The following is a 6,640-nucleotide window of genomic DNA, read 5'->3' as shown; positions in this document are numbered from 1 at the left end:
AGAAACATAATATCGACATGGATAAACACTAAGCCTTCATTGAATGCTTATATTTTCTATATCATTTGGTACAATTGATTGCTTAATACCTATTTACAGTGTAACATATAAAACATAGTAGTCTAAAAATCAAAAATTTAAAATCACCTACCATCATGCCAATTTTATTTGTAAACAAAAGCAACCTATATATATGCTTCTAACCAATCACTTGTACTTCTAAGCGCTCAAGCACACCAAAGACAAGAAAAATAAAAGGCAATTGTAGAAATTGAAACAAATAAAAAAATTTCTATTTTACCCCCCACACACTTTAGTTGACACATTGTCCTCAATGTGCAGTCCCTAAAGATAAGGAAAGAAGTTACTCGATTAAATGTGGTCACTCCAACTGCTAATGGTGGGTGCTTCCTCCTTTGTTCATGTAATGCTCGAATTGTTTGTCCCTTTTTTTATGGGGTTCCTACATAGAAAACTTAAACAAAATGCAAAACAACCACTAATTTATTTCTATCTTACTCCTTAAAAATAAAAATCATTCTTAAAAAGAGATATACAATCCTTAAGGGAACTATTCAATTTAGCAACTGAAAACAATTACAATTCCCTAAAAATAATTTAATTTTCCTAAATTCACCTATTCCTACAAATTGAATTTCTACTAAATTACTCTAAATACTATTCATCCTCTTCTTATGATTCTCTTTTTCTCCTTTCCTCTTTCTATTTTGTTTGTAAAAAGAATAACCTACTTGAATACGTCATCACCTAGTAATTTGTCTATAAGTTCTTCAGCTGACAAACAGAATCTTTTCCATTCTCTTTCTATTGAATTCTCCCACATTCCTTTACAATTTCTCATTAGAAGATCGAATCCCTTCTCTTGGATGAACGTATACGGTTGCAGTTGTTGTAGGTATTTATCCATGTCGATTTCTTTGGATTCAGCAGCTGGGCTTGAAATGCTTTCGTTGAAACTAGCCATCTGATAATCTAGTTTTTTTCTTGAAATTCCCTGCACAATTTATTACATCTGCAATTTGATTTATTTCTTTACTTTATTAGTGGTAAAAGAGAGGAGCAATGGTACCTATTTATGGATAGAAAGAACAGAATAAAATATTTAAGATTTATAGTTGATGTCTACTAATCAAGAAGCTAAAAATTAGAATCCTAACATAATTATACTACAAAAAGGTCAATAATTAAGGTTAGTTCAGAAAATAGAGTTATGCAGTGGTGTCATGACATCCCCTAGTGATGTTGTGACATCGAGGGCATGTTCCAAAATCAGAATTTTGTTTATCATTGCGACATTCCGGAGTTGTGTCGCGACATACCAGCCAAATTTCTCTATGGTTTATGAAATCAATACTTTGGGCACCTTCTTCATTATCACTGTGACAGCCTTAATTTGACCCTAGTCGAAATGTGGTTTCGAGACCACAAAACCGAGCCATAAAATTTATTAAAAAAATTAAATTAATTTTTATATCTTCTATGTGTGAAAAATTTGATGTTTTAATTTAGTCATATGAATGTGAATTTCACTTGAAAGGATTTAGTTGAGAAACTTAGAAAATATGTTAGGTAAATGTGTGAGGACCAAACAATTTTCAAAGTATGAAAGTTTGGGTTTGCATGGCAAAATGCCTAATAGACATTAAGTGGCCTGCCAAGTAATGATGTTCCTCCACTAAGTTTAATTTAATCATAATATTATATTGATAAGTGATTATAATATCATAAATAATATGAATAAAAAAATAAAAATAGGAATAAAAGAAGAAATAAAAAATAAGTGTTCATCTTCTTCTTCTTGCGAAAACCGAAACAAAAGGAAAGAAAAGTTGAACTTACACTAAGGCAATTCGACACCCTCTTTTGCTAGTTGGAGGTAAGTTTTGAAGTGATTTTGAAATCTTTTTTATGTGTTTAAGGTAATTGTTAAATGCATTTCTTGGCCATGTCAAGAAAATCAAATTTCTATGGTGGTTTGGGCACTAGGCCGTGTATCAAGATGTTAGAATTAGAGGTTGTTTTCATGTTGAATTGAATAAGTAGATGTTAGGATGAGGTTAATCTTGTTGAATTGTTAGTTGGGTAATACTTTGTGCATTCGGCCATTTTTTTTTAAATGGAATGTTCATTTTATTTTTACTTTCTTGTATGAAAAAATGGTTCAAATAAATGTTAAGGCCGAATGAGTCATGGTAGATTAGTTAAAGTGAAAAATTCATGTTTATGGGGTAATTTGAGCAATTGACCGAGACATGGATGAAGGAATAAGATTTATATTTTTTTATGTTTTAGGAGTGAAAGGCATAATGAAAATTGAGTAAGTTCTTAAGTAATTTAAGTTATGGTTAATATTGCACATAAATGACACAAAATAAGTTGGATAAGGAAACATGGTATGTATGAGTTTTTGAAAATCGAATGTGAGATTATTGACCTATCTATGATATTGTGGTAACTATAGATAAGAAATTTCAGCACTATGTGTGCAAGGTTATGCGGCACTATGTGTGCAAAAACTAATGGCACTATGTGTGCGAGATTACATGGCACTATGTGTGCGAGAAAACGTGGCACTATGTGTGCGAATAAGTAAGAGCACTATGTGTGCGGACTTACAAATCGAGCACTAAGTGTGCGATATCGATCGTGGAGAATTACTTGTGCAAATGAAAATTCATTAAAACATTAAATTGGGAGTAATGAAATGTGCATGGATGCTAGACATGGGACTTGATTGTAATATGTATATTTATATATAATGCTTGGGAAGAGAGAAAGAAGAGAAAGGAAATCGGCTCAATTAGTTTATAACTGAACAAAGATATAAATTAGTGATAAGTGAATCTAAATGAATTGGAGATTGGATTGATAGATGGAGCGGCTTGGTTTGTGCTTTATTTAAATAATTGGACTTTTTTTGTCATTTATATATACGCTAGTGATTTGTATATGACATTTATCATGGTATTTTCAATTTGTGGTTAAATGTATAAGAGTACATAGTAAAATTTGGGTAAGTACGTGCCAAATTCATAAGGTATGTATGTGACATAATATTTCCTTGTGATATTATGGGTGAATTCGATTAGTATTGAATTGAAATTTTATTTTGCTAAGATAATCGGGTTATTACATTCTTGAAATTTCTTAGGACTTACTGAGTTAATAACTCACTTAATGTGTTTATTGGTTTTGTATAGATCATCTTGTCGAAGAAAGCTTGGAGCCGTTATGAAGTCATCGCATCTTTTGACAACCTTTTGGTACCTTTGTTTAAATCTCTAGTAGACATTATGGCATGTATAGAATAATATTTTGGGAGGTTTGCTATTTTGATAGTATTGTATATAAAGCCATGCGAATATGGCTAAAGTTCTATGTATGGATTTGATAATGGTTTAGGTATAAATCTTGAAGTGTAATCAACTTGACATATAAGTTCATATTGTGATATGAGTGTGATTATGTTATGCTTGAACTAACATGTTAAGCATTTGAGATATATATTATGTATGTGTATTCAGTCAAGAGGAGAAAAATCATCAAATGAATAGAAAAGTTTTAGTTGTATAATGTTATTCATTAAGCTCAAGACTTTACACTTTTACCCTTTTATATTGCATACTATAGAAGTTACTCATAGAAACATGCTATTATTGTTATAATTATTTAATTACATTAGATTCGAAATTATTGAAATTTAAAAGTGCAAATCTAATTTTTATGTACTCAATTGTTCTATAGAGAAGTTGAGTAGGTTATGTTATGTGACCTTACTCCAGCATTAGACACGGGTATTAGGGTGTTCCAATCACTCTTTATATTTGTTGATTTTCTATTGATTCCTTGGAAATCCCAAAGTGCGCTATAGTGCAAAGTTTGTTCATCAACTAATGTATTGATTGTTCCTCCAAAATAATGTTTTACTCTTTGTCCATTAACAAGAAAAGGTTGTCACCCTTTCTCGATCAACTCTATTGTTCCATGAGGAGTTACTTGATGTATTGTATATAAACCTATCCATCCTGATTTAAGCTTTCTAGGAAATAGTTTCAATCTTAAATTGAACAAAAACACTTTCTGTCCTGGTAAAAATTCATGCTTTCTGGTCTTCACATCATGTCGAGGTCTACTCCTTTTCTTATACATTTTAGTATTTTCGTAGGCCATAAAGCAGAATTCTTCCAATTCCTGGAGTTGACATAGTCTTTCTTTTTTACCTAATTCTAGAGCCAGATTTAACTCTTTGATTGCCCAATGTGTCTTCCTTGTAACACCCTTAACTTGTATCCATTGCCAGAACAGGGTTACAGAGCATTACCGGAGTTTAAAGTTTAATTATAGTTAATTTATTTCATTTACTATTCGTTTTTGAGAATCAATCACAATTAATCATAATGTTCCTCATATGGGTCCTTGAGGCCAAAAATACATATTAGAATCGTGTCGGGACTAAACTAGAATCACAGAAAATTTTTTGCAAAATCTCAAAATTTTTCTTAAGTGCATGGGACACACGCCTGTGTGGCCAGGTCGTGTAGCTCACACGACCAATGACACGCCCGTGTCCACCCAGGCTGTGTGGGCATTCAATGTTAGGCACACGGTCGTGTTCCAGCCTGTGTCCTTACCCATGTAACTCTTTGACTTAGCTCACACGGCTAGTCACACGCCCGTGTTCTAGACCGGGTGGAAAAATTAATTTTCAAAAATTAAGTGCAGAGGTTACACGACTAGGACACACGCTAATATGTTGGGCCGTGTGTCTCACACGGCTGAGACACACGCCCGTGTCTCTGCCTGTGTGCTAAATTCTGAGCATTCTATTTCTTTAATTTTAAGATGTAGGGGACACACAGTCAAGCCACACGCTCGTGTGCATGGTCGTATGTCACATACGGTTGAGACATACGCCCGTTTGTCTACCCGTATGAACAGAATACCAAGCCATATTTCTCACCCATTTTACATTGCACCTACATCAACACTTTGACACACTTTCAACCCAATTTAGTATATATAAACCAAGCCAAAACCAATCTTTTACATTGCATATTCACATCTATACTCAAGTGTTTTAAACTTACCAAATTCATGCCTGTTTTCATGAATAAAATTTATCAATTATACTAATTCAAATCCATTCATCATTTGATTTATATATCCTCTACCTTTCAACCATTTCAACACACTTCAAACATGATATGACACTATATAATTTCATCAAAATACATATAACACTAGCCATTCTAATGGCTAGTTACAACCAAACATATGCATACATCCATTGGGCACTTTAAACTATACATGCCATTATGTCCAAAATAAGTCTTCTATTTATACCAAAACAAGCTTGAGGATGGTGTGATGATTCTCCAACTGCTCTCCAACCTTTACGAGCTTCTGAGCACTATAAAACAGAGAAAAAAAACTGAGTAAGCATTTCAAAAGCTTAGTCAGTTCGTATAACAAGAATTTAACTTGCCATATATTTTCATTTAAGATAAGCACACAAAAATGCATCCAGGCAATTTGGCTAATAGCCTAAAACACAACTTCATCAATTATGTTAGTCAAGTAATTCACATAATACTAAGAACATGGATGAGCTCATCATTTAATGATTTTCATATACATATGCTTTCCAAATCATTATCGCATATTACATGTACATTTCCATGACAAATTATTTCAAGTTCATTTTAGCCATGTAGAACTTTACCAGTTAAATTTATTTGAAATATCGATGGATACGCTCATGTAGTACACTTAAGGTGTACAAAACTGAAATCCGTCAATTCATATCTAGGGGTACCCAATTAGGGCACATAATTAGGAAGCATACTCTCGAGCCATATATCAAGATACTTAGATGAGTCATGTAACAGGATGCTTATCCGGGCTAAACAGGAAACTGCTAAGAGTTTAGAATAGGAAGCTCATTGAGCTTAAAAGGTAACTCCGAAGAGTTATTAACAGGGAGCTCCAGATAGCATAATAGGGAGTTCAAGCGAGCCATGTCAAGAAGTGTAACACCGCAAACCCAGCCTAGACATTATGGCTGAATCTAGCGATGTCACATTGAAGTGTTTTTCGTAAAGCGAGATATTTTTGAGAAACCCAGTCTCTATTTAATAATCTTTATGCGATCTTAACGACATTTGTTTAGGTTCAAAATGTGAGTTATTTTCCAAAATTTATTCAAATTAAAACATCTTTATTGTATTTTAAAACGTTATTTATTTCCAAAATATTATTTTATAGTGGAAGCTTTGTAAAATAGTTGCGTACTTGTCGTTCATTTTGCAAAAACATTGTTTATTTTGAAAACTCATGTTTTCTTAGCACTAGCAATTATAAACCAAAGCAAATAAAAATTTAAAATCCATAAAGGCCATAATTATAGTAAAATACCCCAAATTTTAAATCACTTATAAATTAAAACCAAATATGAAAACATGAGTGGTCGTGTGGCCACCTCCAAGTCCCTCGCTGCACCGATCCTCCATGGTTTAGCTACACGGTTGGACAGATGGGTGAGTTTACAAAAACTTAGTGTGTAATCCCAATAATAAACAACAGTGAACAACAGAGTCTGGCCTAAGCCCATATCAGTAAC

The sequence above is a fragment of the Gossypium hirsutum genome, chromosome A01, assembly GCF_007990345.1.
Source record: "Gossypium hirsutum isolate 1008001.06 chromosome A01, Gossypium_hirsutum_v2.1, whole genome shotgun sequence".
NCBI lineage: Eukaryota > Viridiplantae > Streptophyta > Magnoliopsida > Malvales > Malvaceae > Gossypium > Gossypium hirsutum.
This window is presented reverse-complemented; position numbering follows the sequence as displayed.